At 45.9% G+C, this 16,840-nt stretch overlaps 1 long non-coding RNA gene across 1 annotated transcript in view; it reads right to left on the bottom strand.

Annotated features, from left to right (window-relative positions):
• The window catches only part of LOC138302098 (uncharacterized), a 101,537-nt gene that overhangs the window by 18,245 nt on the left and 66,452 nt on the right, over positions 1-16,840 (bottom strand). The window contains exons 3-4 of the long non-coding RNA XR_011205273.1: positions 5,540-5,622; positions 4,438-4,521 (exon numbers count right to left, since the gene is read on the bottom strand). This is a non-coding gene — a long non-coding RNA (uncharacterized lncRNA). The remainder of the gene's footprint in view (positions 1-4,437; positions 4,522-5,539; positions 5,623-16,840) is intronic.

The following is a 16,840-nucleotide window of genomic DNA, read 5'->3' as shown; positions in this document are numbered from 1 at the left end:
TTCGCTTGCTGCTCATAAATCAAGATGATTTTCAGCTTTTGGGCATGCAATCTGAAGGGAGGATCTATGCTGACAAATTGACCTTGGCTACCCTGTTTCACTCCTTTTGAGGTTGATAAAAAAAAGAGCGTACCATGGAGCTGTGTCATAATACTGGAGCTGCAAAACTAAGTCAAAGGCAGCAAGTGCAATATAAATGCTATAATACTGTTATCAAGAACCACATTGTATAGCGTTAACTACAAGCTTTGACTAGAGACAACACATACTGTAACAAAATTGCTGATAACAGAAAGCGAGATCGACTGACATTGCCAATGCTTATTCTTGTCAGTTCACCAAGAGAGGAACTGCATCACAGGTCTGTTTCTGAATTTAAAAAAAAAACAACAAAAAAAACAGTGAGCTGTGACTTGCAAAGCGATGCAGGTGTTTTACATGACACCCGCTAAAGGCAATGTGCCACTCCAAGAATGAATTGTAACAAAAAAACAAAGAGGTCACCAAGTAGACAATGCTGACAAATAATAAAGGTCAAAAGGTAATGTAATGACAAAAAAGTATACAATAAGACAAAGAATAATGCAGTGGATGTCAGTGATAAATGTTCTCAGTGCTCTCTCATAAATGACACATGTGATAAAGGTAATCTAGTGCTTATCAAATTGGCAAGAATAGCGCAGCTTGAAGTACAGTGCTAGTAGCTCCCGCACCAAAAACAAGTGACACGGAGCTCATTGAAACTCCACAATTCCAAAACTGAATGCAAATAGTCTTGCACTACGCATTAAGTAAGAAATAAATGGATAACCAAATGTATTAATAAATAACAAATGTAACATTACTTCACACCTCCACCCCTTAACAGCGTAATAAAAGAAAAACAAACTACATACAAAATAAATATTAAAAATACAATGTAAAGATATACAATATTACAGTGAAATCATCACATAGAAAAAAATCACCTAAAAAAGAAAAAGAGCAAAAAAACACTATGAAGTTACCACAAAATCATCACATTTTTTAGGAACAATTCTATCCTTTTTTGGGTGTTCAACATTTTGACCTTCACAAATAAAATAATTACTTATTGACTCTGTCGCAATAGTAATGCTATTTTCACTTGAGAAAGCAGAACTTTGAGCTCCAGTCTCAACAGTTCCAGACCCATTGGAGTCAGAAACACCTTGAGTATCGGATGAAACAAAATCCATAGAAGGAGTATCACTAGATCTTCAATCTGCATTAACAAAATCAGCTGTAAAAGAAGAAAATTGTGAGGCAGAACAAAAATGTCTATCAGGAATGTCAACATTCAAATCCTTCATAAAAGAATTAAAGCAAGCATATCTACTAACATTGGCTAATCTACCTAAACTCCACCAAGAGTTATTATTAAATTTGGCAGAATATTTACCCAATCTAACTATCCTAAAAGTTTTATAAATGTTGCAGTTTCCCTTCTTAACATGGAAAAGGTTATTTGCATTTTAAAAATCACCCTCAGCCAATGGAAGACTATGATTTTTATCATGTTAAATCAATTTATATAGCGCATAGCTACCACAAGGCCTCCCATCGCTTCAGCAGAAGCTATCGGCGAATATAACAGAGATCAGTATAGCCATGTTTTCGGTAGCCGCCTAAAAATTAATTCCTGGTTGGTAAGCCACAATGATAAAGGCAATGAATTCCATAGCTTCGTCCCTAGATACGAAAAGGACCTTCCGCCCCATCTGGCCTTTTTTTACAGAGAGGGATTTCTGCTAAAGCTGCTGATGAAGACCTAAGGTGTCTCGAAGGCTTATAAAACGTGGCCAAAGACTGCAGATGTGGGGGCGCTTTATCATGTAGAACCCGAATTACCTAAACAACCCTGTTTAGAATGAGTTCATTTAGATTGAATATTCCTATACGCCTTGTCATACTTATCCTCAAGCTTGATAACGTGAAGATTACTGTTAATGAAAGGCAGAATGACACTAATGCATGGAATCCGCCGTTTCAACAAAAATAAATTAGAAAAAACTGTGACAGAATGAGGTGGCGACTGAGAAGCTCAAATCTTTTCAGCAACAAATGTCTTCAAATCAATTCTATTAGCCAAGGCGTCGTGGACAGCTTCAACTATGTCCCTATCAAACTTCTCAACAAGACTATTCATATTTGCAAAATGTAATGCTGTTCTCTTGTGTATGATATCCTTGAGCATAAAGACATTTTCCTATAATTAAGATTTATATTGTACTCTATTATTTGTAACAACAGAGTTGTGCAAGCCTTCATTCTGAAAACATTCAATCCAAAATTTGATGACAACTTCCATGGTGGGTTAAGCATCTAACTACAACCCTCTTTGAAAAATAATCAATCAGAACCAAAGCATACACCTTCACATTAGAAATATTTTCGTAGGGACTTAAAAAATCTAAAGCCAATTTTTCCCAAGACCTTTCAGGAAATTCGGTATGAATAGGTTTGACCCTATTAACAATTAAGGACTTATTAGAGTTCTCAAAAATGGAACATTGCTTGACAAAACCAGACATTTGCAAATCGATAAAGGGCTACCAAAAGAACCTTTTTTTTCTTTTTTTTGAAGGAGTCTCTTCCAAATGTCCTTCATGGCATAACTCAACAATGATTTGTTTAATATTTTTAGGAGAAACAACACACCCATCCTTCATGACAATATCCTCACCAAGGGACATTAGATCCTTAACCTTCTAAAATGTTTGCTTTTTCGAAGACAGAGCTTTCTTCTGTGGCCATCTGTTGTTGGTGAACTCTATAACCTGAAGGAATTCATTGACCTAGTTGATACTCTCCAACCAACAGTGTTTGGAAAATGTGTTGTTCAGTGTTCAAAATATCATCCACTGATGCCGTCACATACTCATTGATAGCGTCAAGCATGACATTAATAACAGAACGTGGTAATCTTGATAAACAGCCAGCACATTACAAGAACTTAGAATTCATTTGGCACAGGAATTATACTCGTATGTTTGGATACATTTCTCGCCAAACAAGCAGAAGCTTTGTCTGGTCCATTACTATTAAGCAAGGACAACAATGGTTTATGAACCATTTTTTAAGTTAATCTTATACCATAGATTTAAAGTGTTCACCCGCCCAGGCACAAGCTAAAGCTTCACACTGTATAGTGGAATATCTACTATTAGCTAAAGTAAGAGGACTAGAGGCAAAAGCAATGTTTTTTAACAGTTTAGGTCTTCAGATTCAACACTGCACACAAACCCTTTGAACTGGTGTCAACATATAAAACACAATGACTTTTATAAATAAATAGAGTTACTGGAAAGAAAGCGACTATGGAAGACGTAATTCTCTCAAATGCAAATTGATGTTCATGTATTCAAACAAACTTCACCCCTTTTTGGAGTAAAGTTCTAAGTCGTCCAGCAATATGAGAAAATTTGTCAAAATTCACACAAACACAGATAAGACCTTACCTGATCCTTATCGATGGGGGAAAGCATGGATTCCATGTTCTAAAGCAAACTGTGTTTGGGTAAAATATCCTAACTAGAAATATCATGCCTGTCATGAAATGATCCATAATGATAAAAACCTGGATGAGGATTTTTCTTGGCGTGGACCTAGTAATGCGTCTGCCTTATCACTGCAGCGTACAACATCAGTAAAATAAAAAAAACACAGAAGCTGATTCCGAGATAGGAGATACTGTCTTATTCAATTATGCAGATAATACAAAACAAAGCGTACAACAGCAACTCGGATGGGAGGACAAGCCCTTTAAAGGGGTGTGGTACAAGGTGCGTGGCACATGAGTTGAAGGAGATGCTGAGGAGAGGGAGCGCGGTGGAGAATCTTGTAACCCGGAGGGCGCATCGTTTATTTCCACTCATGAGGTTACCATATGTGAAGAGTCAAGTTTCACGTGAAGGGAAGACGCCAAACTCACCGGAGTCCAGCTGGGAGACAGGAACCAGAAGAATCGATTCCCAACAGGAGGATACCGTGTAGCTGTAACAACCCACCACGTCTTTGGAGAGACGCAGCTTAGTCAGGTGTGTAAACGACTCCTGAATAGTTGGGGAATACTAAACGGTTGGAAAAGTGTTCATAACCTAATAGAACCAACCGAACCAAAATAAAAGAAGACCAAGGGCAGGGAAAGGGGGAAAACCTTATCTTAAGTAAACGTATCAATCGCCTAGGTAAAATGGGTCGAAGTCATGACTTATAAACCTATCGAATATCTACCTCTGTTTTGACAGGTTTGAAGTAAACAGATTTTGTTTCTTTCTTTCAATATATTTTCCATTATAAAGACAGACAACCTCAACAGCTATTTCCTACTCAGCCGTATTCTCTCGCCCCTTACAACTAACCCAGAACACTAGATTTACAGTGATGGTGGCACACAACGCTAACACAAACTCTTACCTTTGAAGAACAGTGACCTGACCACTTGTTCTTTTCTTCTTCAAAGGCAATTACCCGAGCGGTGATCAATCCCTGTGATGAATCCTAATAGAGAAGAGAAGAAAGGAAAACATAAGTATATGAATAGAACGCAAATAATGTAATTGACCTTAAATAAATGAGATAATAAGAAAATGTAAATAATCGCCTTAAGTGTATCATTTCCCATATATTTCAACAATTCCCCAAGTATTCTACTTCCTGAGATAAAAATTCACATTTTTCCATCTGTAATGTCAGCCCTTTACCATGTAAAATGTTTAACCTCTTCGCTGCCAGGCCTTTCAGCCTCAGGTGCCAAGCCTTTTTTTGGTTGTTTGGGGCAGTTCGCGCTGAGGCTCTCATAACTTTTTCTCCACATAAGCTACTCACGCCAAATTTGTGTCTTTTTTTCACATCCTAGGGATTCCAGAGGTACCCAGACCTTGTGGGTTACCCTGAAGGAGACCAATAAATTTGCCAAAATACAGCGAATATTTCTTTTTTTTTTTTTTTTTTTTAAATGGGAAAAACGGGCTGCAGAAGAAGGCTTGTGGTTTTTTCCTTGAAAATGGCAACAACAAAGGGTTTGCGGTGCTAAAATCACCATCTTCCCAGCTTTCAGGAACAGGCCAACTTGACACAGACAACCCAATTTTTCAACACAATTTTGGCATTTTACTGGGACATACCCCATTTTTACAATTTTTTGTGCTTTCAGCCTCCTTCCAGTTAGGGACAGAAATGGGTGTACAACCAATGCTGGATCCCAGACAGCTAAACATTTATGAAAAATAGACAAAATTATGAATTTATCAAGGGGTGATTTGTGTAGATCCTACAAGGGTTTCCTACAGAAAATAACATCTGAAATTAAAAAATATTGAAATTGAGGTGAAAAAAACAGCAATTTTTCTTAATGTTTCACTCTAACTTTTTCCTGCGATGTCAGCACAACACAATAATCATTGTGCAGAAATCTAAGGACAATTTGACACACAATCCTGAATTCAGTACACCACCTACAAACATGTCATTCATGCATGGCAACAATACTCCTTTGGAGTAAATTTTATTTACTTACCTAAAACATGCAACTATGCAAACCGCAGGACAACCACTGCCAAAACTGCAACAAGCCATAGCAAAGGAAGCAAAAGTTTTGAACTAGAAAAGAAAGGAGAAATACATTGTTATTATCATAAATGCAAATACTTCGACAGTTGACAAACACCCCGCCACCAACCATTTTTAAATTTTCCCTGGTGTCTAGTGTTCTCTGCTTGGGGGCAGATGGGCCTAAAAAGCCATAGAATATATTGCCCCCTTTGGGGAGCGACCCTTGCCCAGGGTGCTCCCCCCCCACACACACAAAGCACACACACACATGATCCCTAGCGCTAAGTAGATTCTGCTTTAAATAAATAGGCCGATCTGCCCCCAAGGGGGGAAGAACTGCCCAATAGTGCTTTTTACCCTTTGGGGGCGACCCTTGCCCAAGGGGGCACCCCCCCCCCAACACAACAAAACAAAAACATTCCTGGTGACTTCATGGTTTCTGCCCCCCGCCCCCTTGGGACAGAAAGGCCTAAAAAAATAGGGCAGTCTGCCCCCAAGGGGGGGCAGAAATGGCCTAGATTATATTGCCCCCTTTGGGCGAAGACCCTTGTCCAAGGGGCCACCCCCCCACACAAAGAACACACACACACAATCCCTGGCGTGGCGCTAAGTGGATTCTGCCCCCCTTGGAGGCAGAAGGGCCTAAAAAAAAAAAAATAGCCCGATCTGCCCCCAAGAGGGGGCAGAACTGTCCAATAGTGCTTTTTGCCCCTTGGGGGCGACCGACCCCCCCCCCCAATAACAAAAAAATAAGCAAAAAAAACAATCACTGGTTTCTACTGGCTTTGTGCCCCCTTGGGGGCAGACCGGCCTAAAAATAAAAGGCCGATCTGCCCACAAGTGGGGCAGAAACAGCAAAAAAATACATTACCCCCAAAGGAGAGCCACCCTTTCCCAAGAAGTCGCTCTCCCACACTATAAACACACACGCGAACAAACACACTAATTCCCTGGTGTCTAGTGGGCATTCCTGCAGGAATGCTAAAAGAGACAGAGACCCTTCATCTTCTAACTGCTTAAGCAATAAATTGAGATATTTCCTGGCACATGTCTAAATTTATATCTAACATGAGATGCACCAGATTTAAGTTTGATCTTATGTTTGAAACCTTTCAAACCCCCAATTCCTCATTAAATACATCTTTGAACTGATCAATAATTCACTCAGTACCTTGATGAATGGTCATACAATAATCCGGCAAATTAACTGAAAGATCTAATACTAGCCCTAAAAATGACAGTGTTGTGCCATCTATAGTAACTTCACAATTGGGATGGTTGCATGGGTCCTTGTCAACAGCACAAGTAAATTCAACACCATTTTCCAAAACCAAAACAAATTTCTCTCTGCAACTTCAGTGCTCATTTCCAAATTACTTACCTGAATTGCATTTCTGATGTATTGGGATTTGGCCACGTTAGAAACAAGCATTTGCAATGCACTAGGGTCTCGCATTTGTCTGAGTTACAGCTATTCCCAGTTGTAAACTCCCAACCAGATTCTTCTTGCATTGAAAGAAAAAAAAAAACAGCGCAATGGCGCTGCTACAGTTCACACGTAATAATACCTATCGGCCGAAGTGCAATTATGAACGTAACCAGCAAAAGTGCAATTAACTGTGTAATAAGGTCGATAGTATGCAAAGCACTCGACTTCTGCCCAGCGAGATCGCGCTGCGAAAATAGAGAAAAAGTAGTCCACAAACCTGACTGGAAGCAGCGAGCTTTGCTTGTTTTCTGTACTTGGTCGCTGCGCTCAAGGAGGGCTAACCACCGGAAAAGGCATGACATATGCGTGCCTTCCACTAATCAAAGGAAGCGGATTCTAACAGACAAGCCAGCGTGCCAATGAAAGACACTGACGTGAGGTCGACGGGGCTCCGAGCCCTTTTCTAATACCTAAAGCGTCTCGCTAGCGATACGCATGCACGACCCTAAAAATGCCCTACTTTGCCACACTTGAAATATCCCTTGTTATTAGCTGGGCATTCAGCTTTATTTGAATGAGCACTGGGACCACATTTGGAAAAAATGTCTTTGTTCCCTTTAAATCAAATCAAATCAAATCATTAACATTTATAAAGCGCGCTACTCACCCGTGCGGGTCTCAAGGCGCTAGGGGAAAGAGGGGGTTACTGCTGCTCGAAAAGCCAGGTCTTTAGGAGTCTCCAGAAAGCGGAGTGGTCCTGGGTGGTCCTGAGGCTGGTGGGGAGGGAGTTCCAGGTCCTGGCCGCCAGGAAGGAGAAAGATCTCCCTCCCGCCGTGGAGCGGCGGAAGCGAGGGACGGAAGCGAGGCCAGAGGAACGGAGGAGGCGGGTGGGGACGTAGAAGCTGAGGCGTCGGTTGAGGAAGTCGAAAGGTGATCCTTTTGCTGACTGGGAGCCAATGCAGGTGTTTCAGGTGTGCGGAGATGTGGCTGTTGCGGGGTACGTCGAGGATGAGGCGGGCCGTGGACCACCAGGAGTCGTCCCAGGCGGACGGGGGTGTTGCCGAGGATGAGGACTTCCGTTTTTTCAGAGTTCAGCTTTAGGCGGCTGAGCCTCATCCAATCTGCGACGTCCTTCATACCCTCTTGTAGGTTGGTCTTGGCGCTGGCGGGGTCCTTAGTGAGGGAGAGTATAAGTTGGTTATCGTCGGCGTAGGAGGTGATGATGATGTCGTGCTTGCGTACGATGTTGGCGAGGGGGCTCATGTAGACATTGAAGAGTGTCGGGCTGAGTGATGAGCCTTGAGGTACGCCGCAGATGATCTCGGTGGGTACTGAGTGAAACGGAGGGAGGTAAACTCTTTGGGAACGGTTTGAGAGGAAGGAGGCGATCCAGTCCAGGGCCTGGCCTTGGATCCCGGTGGAGCGGAGGCGGGTGATTAGCGTGCGGTGACAGACGGTGTCGAAGGCAGCCGAAAGGTCGAGGAGAATGAGGGCGACTGTTTCACCGTTGTCCATAAGGGTTCTGATGTCGTCTGTGACTGACATGAGGGCGGTTTCCGTGCTGTGGTTGGTTCAGAATCCGGTTTGTGAAGGGTCGAGCAGGTTGTTGTTTTCCAGGACGGTGGTCAGCTGTTTGTTGACGGTCTTCTCTATTACCTTGGCTGGGAAAGGCAGGAGAGAGATGGGGCGGAAGTTTTTCAGGTCGCTCGGGTCAGCTGTAGGTTTCTTTAGTAGGGCGTTGACTTCGGCGTGTTTCCAGCATTCGGGGAAGGTAGCAGAAGAAAAAGAAGAGTTGATGACGGCCTGGAGGTGCGGGCGATGATGTCGTCGGCTTTGTTAAAGATGAAGTGAGGGCAGGGGTCCGAAGGGGCGCCGGAGTGGATAGAGTTTATGGTGGATTTGGTTTCTTCAGTGTTGATGTGGGTCCAGTTGTTGAGGGTGATGGTCGGGGGTGCGGGTTCCGTGGTGTTTGGTTGGGTCTGGTGTCCGAAGCTGTCGTGGAGGTCGCTGATCTTGCGGTGGAAGAAGGTGGCGAGGGATTCGCACAAATCCTGTGAGGGCGTGACGGCGTTGGGGTTGGAGAACTCCTTGACGATGCTGAAGAGTTCTCTGCTGTTGTGGCTGTTTTTGTCCAGTCTGTCGGTGAAAAAGTTCCTTTTAGCAGCGCGGATCAGGTGGTGGTGTTCGCGGGTAGCGTTCTTGAGGGCGGTCATGTTGTCAGCGGTGTGGTCCTTGCGCCAGGCCTTCTCGAGAGCGCGACAACTTTTCTTTGATTCTCTGAGGGTGTCAGAGAACCAGAGAGGTTTTTTGGTGTTGGTCTGTCAATGCTTGCGTTTGAGGGGAGCAAGGTTGTCTGCGCAGTTGGAGATCCAGTTTGTGAGGCTGAGGGCTGCGTTGTTGGAGTCGGTGGTGAGGGTGGGTTGGTTGGCGGCGAGTGCGGAGAAGAGTTGCTCTTCGGGGATCTTGTTCCACTGTCGACGAGGGATGGGTTGAGTGCGGAGGTGGCGGGTCTCGCGTCGGAATGTGAAGTGGACACAGCTGTGGTCGGTCCAGTGTAGAGCGGAGGTGTGGCTGAAGAAGATGTATTTGCTGGCGGAGAAGATAGGGTCGAGCGTGTGTCCGGCGATGTAGGTGGCGGTGTTCACCAGTTGTTTGAGGCCGAGGTTGTCGAGGTTGTCGAGCTTGTCGAGCAGGGTGGTGGTGTTGGGGTCGATGTTTTGTTCCAGATGAAAGCTGAGGTCGCCTAGGAGGATGTAGTCCGGTGAGACGAGGGCGTGCGGGGAGATGAAGTCGGCGATGGCGTCGCTGAATGGGGCGCGCGGTCCGGGAGGACGGTAGACGAGGGATCCTCTGAGGGTGGTCCTCGGGTCGGTGCGAATCTGAAAATGCAGGTGTTCAGCAGCGTTAACGTAACTTTTATTTTGGTTAAACTTGCTTCTATTAAAATTGTGAACCAATGCAACATCAGAATGATTTTCATTGTTTTCATTTAAAACTTTAACAATCTGACATACCTCTCAATACCTTTGGCAACTCCAATCACTTAATCCAGAGAAGGATTCCTATGTCTGAACAGCTGTTTTTTTTTTGTTTTAGCAATGCATGATCACCTGGTTGCGGATATAGGCCCTCATTACAAGTTTGGTGGCCCCTGTATCACCATGCTGGCGGTGGTGGTCTGACCGCAGACAGGCTGGTGGTGCAGACTGCCAAATTACGACCCTGGCGGTGATCCGACTGTGACTGATCCAATTTTCAGCTAGAACCGCCAGTGCGGTCTGACCAACGCAGACGGCAGTTGCAATCTCCATGCCAGCGGAAAGCAAATCACCGCCCACCATATAACGAGTCAGCAGACCTCCACGATTTCCAGAGTGGTCCGACCGCCATGAAAACCCTGGCGAAAACGATCATTATATAAGGAGACACTCACTTCCAGGGGCATAGACGAGTCCGCGGCTGCGATGGAACTTGAACTGGAGGAGTTGCCATACACCCACTTAGCACACAATTGAGGGAAGGGGAGAGTCAAACACCCTCACGCAACACATACCCGGCACGGACTGCAAAGGTCACACACGCAAAAAAACACACTTACCGATATATATACACACACACACACACACACACATCCCCAGACACAGACAAACAACACAAACGCACAACCGAAACACACTCACCACGCCTAACACACATCATCCACATCCACACTGATGCTAAACAGATCAACTGCATCTCACATGCCCCAACCCACAGCAACCCATGCTCAATAACCGACAAAAGTACCGGAAACACCCAAACGCTTCAGCACAAACGGCCATGAAGCACATACACTTGTCAACACAATCTGCACGGCAAAGGAAAAACACAAAACAACCACTTCAGAGGGTCCAGACATCCATGCAAAGGCACAAGACTTATGCCGTGTACACACAGCATACTAATCTCCCGGCACATGCATCAACATATACACCCACAAAAAGTACACAACCGAGCATACACATAGACACCATTCCTAACACATAAGAATAATTACACAGCCCAAGTAATGGAGGCAGCCAATGCGGCCATACAGACACATGCATCAAAATACATGCATTAAAAACTGCATCCAAAAAAATGACTAACATACATATGTACAGTGAAAGGCGCGACAAATAAGAGCAACTACCACCAACGTCATATGTTGGGCAGATGTATTAGACAAATGTAAAAATATCAAGGGCCACATTCAAAACTGGGCCATTGGCCAGTCCACATTTAGACATGCCACAGGCACACAGGACCAAGCAAGTGCCCCAACTTGACTCCCGACAGCCTCATGTCTTCTGCAGGGCAGGGACATCAATGGGGCAGGCAGGTACCTCAGGAGGGAAGGGGTGGCGGCAGGGGTTTAGATTTGGAAGTGGGAGTCCTTGGGCTTAGGTTTGGGAGGGGGTGGGGGTCTGGGATTATTTTTCAAATGAGGGGGAGAGGGATTGAATCTGGGGGTGGAAGTTGACACCATTTTCTTTGATGATGGAGGCTTTTTGGCTGGGGGGGGGGTGGAGTTGCATGGGCAACAGAATGGGTGTCATGGGAGCCGGAGGGACTTGGTATGGGGAGGGCAACATGACAGTCAGGGACAACACGGGGTGGGACAGGATCCGGGAAAAGGTCAAGGTGGGCAAGGAAAAGTTTCTTAGGAACAGGGGTGATGTGCTTGGGAACAGGTCTAGGAGTGGCGGTAGATGGAATCCTTGTGGGACGTGTAGGTGAGCTGGACATGGATGGTGGTGTATGAAAAGTTTGCTTGTGTGAGGTGGAGGAATGTTGTGTGTCTGAGTGGGGGCGTTTGTGTGTCTTGGGAGGAGGAGGGACGATGCAGGGAGAAGACAGACAGGTTATGTGAATGTATGTTGGGATGGTGTCTGAAAGTAAGGTGGGTGTGCTGCATGTTGTAGTGATGGTGCTTGTGGTGAGTGCGGATGTGATGTATGGGGTGCATGTCTGTGTGTCTGCGGTTGTGGTGACTGTGTAAGATTGATCTGGTGCCAGGCCCTGGGAGTGAGGATGCAGTGCTGGCAGGTGTGACTGTGGAGCAGGCGGTGGTGGGGAAGACAGCGGAGGCAATGGTTGTTGTGTGTGCTGAGTGTGTGCATACTGGTGGTGTGACTTGTGGTGCCTGTGTTTGTCTTTACATACCTTGTCTGTTGCACTGGGTGAATGCTGGTCTGATTGTGTGCTTTGGATGGGTGAGGTAAGGGGGCTCTGGGATTGGGCACAGGTAGCTGGAGGTGGGGCGGAAGAAGTAGGGACACTGACTGCCGTCAAAGAGGAGGCCAGAGCCTGAAATGATCTCTGTAGGCCAGCCAAGGCACCGTGAATGTCTTCCAGGTAGGCACTGCACTGCTGCATCTGGGATTCCAGGCCCTGGATGGCATTCACAATGATTGACTGGCTCACAGAGATGGATCTCAGGAGATCAGTAGCCTTCTTATTGAGGGCTGCAGGGCTGACTGGGGCAGGGGCAGAGGTGCCTGCAGCGAAGGAGGTGCCCACCCTCCTGGGTGAGCAGAACGGGCAACTGGGTGGGGAGCTACTGAGAGGGTGGTGCTGGTAAGGAGGGGGTAGCAAAGATTATGTTGTGGCCTTGTCCCAGAAGGGTCCGCCATCGCCAGGGAGCTTCCATTGAAGGAGGAATCAGATTCAGATGTTGCAGTTCCTGTCTCCCAGTGGTGCTCCCCACGCCCTCCAACCCACTGGGCCCCTCAGTGTTGTGGACTCTGTTTCCTGGGTCCCGTGGGCTACAGTCTCCCCACTCGCCGGTGCTCCTACTCCTTCGCCTGCTAATGCACACAAGGACAGAAGAGGACAAGGAGAGGGTGGGGTTGAGAGAAAGGGAGCACAGGGTAAATACCAACACATCTAGCACAAATGACCATCACATTTGCCCATTTACAAAGGTCATAACAGTTTGTTGAGGCCACTACCTGACCACACAATTTACCTACACACAACATGTGACCCCGATATATAAAGCCACGACCATCATCCATCGACACCACTACTGGTTCCCCTGCAGACTGTCAAGACTCTAAAAACAATGGTTGGGAGTGTGATAAGAGCCACACTTGCGTACTCCATTACAGTGTCTGACCAACCTGCATTTGCCTGTACATGCCACATAGAAATGGCAAACAGCCCTACATGAGTTATACTATGGTAAAGTTGAATCCTATGATGTACCCCTATACATATGCAGCCATGCATTGGAAATCACACCTACCTATATTATATATCAATAAAGCATTAAACCATGATGTCAGCTACACACCCTAGCATGGATCCATCAAACATCCTCCATCCATTGGCAAAACCATTCATCCCCTACAGAAGTCCATACAAAATGATGCACACTCTGAGTACTCACCCCCTGTGGCTGCCGTGCTGCCCTCAAGATCCCATCCAAAGCTGGGTAGGCCACCGCAGGTATGCGGGCCATCAGAAGGGTCAGGGTCCGACAGGCATCCCTCCCTTGTTGGGAGGACGTCCCCAGCTGGGCCTCCGTGATCTTCTGCTTGATCTGGCAATGTACATGCCATGGATAGGATGTTGTTAATGTCGTTATTAGGAAGTGATGCGAGTTGTACCATTTGTATCATACCCATTACAGTATTCCACAGTGTCACAGCTTAGGCTATGTGAAAATCCATATGGTATCAGCACATCCAAAATACTGGTCACCATGTGTTGGACAGCTATGATGTGGTCAATCATAATTAGTCAAGGGGCTTGTCATAGATGTCTGAATAGAATACAGAAGTATATCATGGCTAAGAAGAAAAATAGGTAGCATGTAAAGTGCAAATGACCGCATTGCTGTCACAATAGGGGGGTTACAACATGTATGCATTGATACCACTTGTGTTGTTTGCCATGTCTAGATATCAACCAATGTGGGGGTTGAGGTATGCACTGGTGTACCGGCCCCTAGTTGACCTTGCAACCATGGAACAACATGTTATACTCACCTATTGTCTGAACCGTGTGACAATCAGGGACCTGTGTACCCAGTTGGAGCCAGACCTACTGCCTGCCATATGTTATCCTCATGCTATTCCTCCAACTGTAGAGGTGCTTTCTGTGCTCCACTTTTTGGACACTGGCTCATTTCAGGGGACAGTGGGACTGGCAGCAGGTATGCCTCAGACTATGTTCAGTAATGTGTTGTAGGATGTCCTGTCTGCCTTCCTCAAACACCTTGACAGCTACATCAGATTCCCCAAAATGCTGATTTGTCTACTGTGAAGGCTGGTTTATATCCAATGTGACATATCCCTCATGTCATAGGGGCCATTGATGGCACCCATGTAGCATTTGAATCTCCCAGTAACACTGAACAGGTGTATAGAAAAAAATAAAAACCTTTTATTCAATCAATGTGCAGGTGGTGTGTCTTGCAGCCAAGTACATCTCCCAAGTGACTGCCAAGTTTCCAAGGTCTGCGCATGACTCCTATATTCTGAGGAACAGCAGTATCCCACACATGATGGCACAGCTACAGAGGGAGAGAGCCTGGCTCATTGGTGACTATGATTTGTGTGTTTAGTCACTGTCACTACATCTATGCTTTGCCTTCTCCTCGGAGTATAGCAGAGCTGCCATGTATTCCACTATTCCCAGGTGACTCTGGCTGTCCTAACCTATACTGGCTATTGTCCCCGGGTGAGAAATCCCAGGACAGAGTGAAATTGCTACAATGAGGCACATGGCCTGACTAGAAGGGTGACAGAGAGGACATTCGGTCACCTGAAAGCAAGATTTTGGTATCTGCACATCTCAGGTGGTTCCCCAGTCTACACCCCTCAGAAGGTCTGCCAGATATTTATGGCCTGCTGCATGCTGCACAATTTGGCCATGAGAAGGCATGTTCCATTACTTGAAGAGGGGTATACAATGCACCTGTGGCAGATGAAGGAACACTAGACAGTGATGAAGATGGGGAGGAGGATGATGTCTACTCAAGAATCAGCTGATTCAGAAGTACTTCCAACGACAGTCAGATAGGCATGTGCCTTATTTTTGCTCAAAGTATCCTGAAGTGCAGTGTCTCAGCTGTTAGAAACCATTCTGTAGTGTGAGCAGTGTTCCGTCTCAGTGACTTACATCAGTACACATTGCTGTACAGGTTGGATGTATAGAGCTGAAGTACTCAAGTCTTTGCAATGTTTATCCTGTATGTGTGTGTTCTAAAGTTGTCGCAAACTATTTTCTGTCTCTGATCTAATGCTAGTTTTGAAGTGAATGTGGAATGTACCTTCATTACTGATGTTCAAAACATATCCCCTCTGTTAATTTACTCTCCCTGACTGTTCCCTCAGCACTGGCTGTCAATCAGGAGAGGGTAGCACACCTACAATAGGGCTAGGCTGTTAGCCTAGCATGTGTCATGAGGCCAATACTGTGGTTGTGTGAAATGTGTAGTCCAGTGAATTATATCAGCTATGAGTTGCATATTGATGCCAGAGACTGTGTTGTAGACAGGATCATGGTGTGTAGCAATTATTTGTTTGAATTTATGTCATCTCTGTTTGACACTTTTCACAGGTGTTGTTGTGGTGGGTACTGAGTTCCCAAGCCTCTTGCTACCTGATAACACAGACGTGTGGAAGGGGAATGGTGACAAGCAGTTGCACAGAGGACGTCTACCCCCAAACTGACAGGACAATGGCAATAATCAGATGTTTTGTATAATTTCCAGTGTGTCATTGCACTACATACATTCCACTGACATATAATAAATACACATCTACAGTATGTGTGTTCAAGTATGTTTATTGTGATTGAAATTAGGAAGAGATGGTGCAGAAGAGCAGGGTCATGGTGGTCAAATTCATCAGTGTGGTGGTCCAAACAGTTGGTAGCACATGTCAAGAGTCCAGGGGCCATAGGAAAATGGTGCTATGGCAGTGGAAAGTCAGCAAAGTGTCTCAGTGGCACAAAAGGGAGATAGTTCACAAGACGTTCATTTCCTGGCAGAGGGGTTGGTCTTGGCTTCTGTCCCTGCAGGATGTCTGGCTTGTGAACCACATCTGCATGGGGGATCCTCAGCTACAGGGGGAGGGGTGCTAGTAGCCTGTGAGTCCTCTGGCATGGCCACCATTCCACTACCTGCTGCAGATTTCGAGGGGTAGGCAGCACTGTGGGTAGTGGAAGGGGCCTGCTCGTGGGTTTGAGACTAACGCATGATTGGCGTCAGCTCCTGTAGCACCCCTTTAATGGAGGCCATGGTGGCATTGTGGGCCTGCTACTGCTGCATGGCCTCCTGATGGTGTTCCCTTTGCTGCCTCTGTTTCTCCAGCAACGTGGTCGATATCTGGCCTATCATGTCCTGAGAATGGTGTTATGCTCCCAGGACTTGTGATATGGCCTCCTGCCCAATCGCCTCCCTGGCTTGCCCCACCCTGTGGCCCACAGTTGCGCTCTCACTGGTCCTAGCCCCATCTGCCTGTGTCCCCCGGCACAGTGTGCCCACTCCCATTTACACCAGGTCCTTCACCATCTTGAGTGGTAGGTGTTGACTCCGATCCCTGTACTGGTGGGCACACTGTTTTTAGACGTATCCTGGAGACCCTAGTTTGGGGGCGTTGGGCGACTGGTGTTGTGGCAGCCACAGTTGTGGGGGGCTCTGTCGCAGCCTGGGTGACGCATGCGGAGGGAGACTGACCAGGGGTCCCAGATGGCCCAGGGAGGTCTTCCAGTTCAAGACATCCTGAGTTGCTGTCATCACTGGGGCCTTCTTCTGGTTAAGGACTGGGTCTTTGTGGCACCTGCTGGTGGCTGACATTAGCAGTG

The sequence above is a fragment of the Pleurodeles waltl genome, chromosome 6 (assembly GCF_031143425.1).
Source record: "Pleurodeles waltl isolate 20211129_DDA chromosome 6, aPleWal1.hap1.20221129, whole genome shotgun sequence".
Lineage (NCBI taxonomy): Eukaryota > Metazoa > Chordata > Amphibia > Caudata > Salamandridae > Pleurodeles > Pleurodeles waltl.
This window is presented reverse-complemented; position numbering and strand designations above follow the sequence as displayed.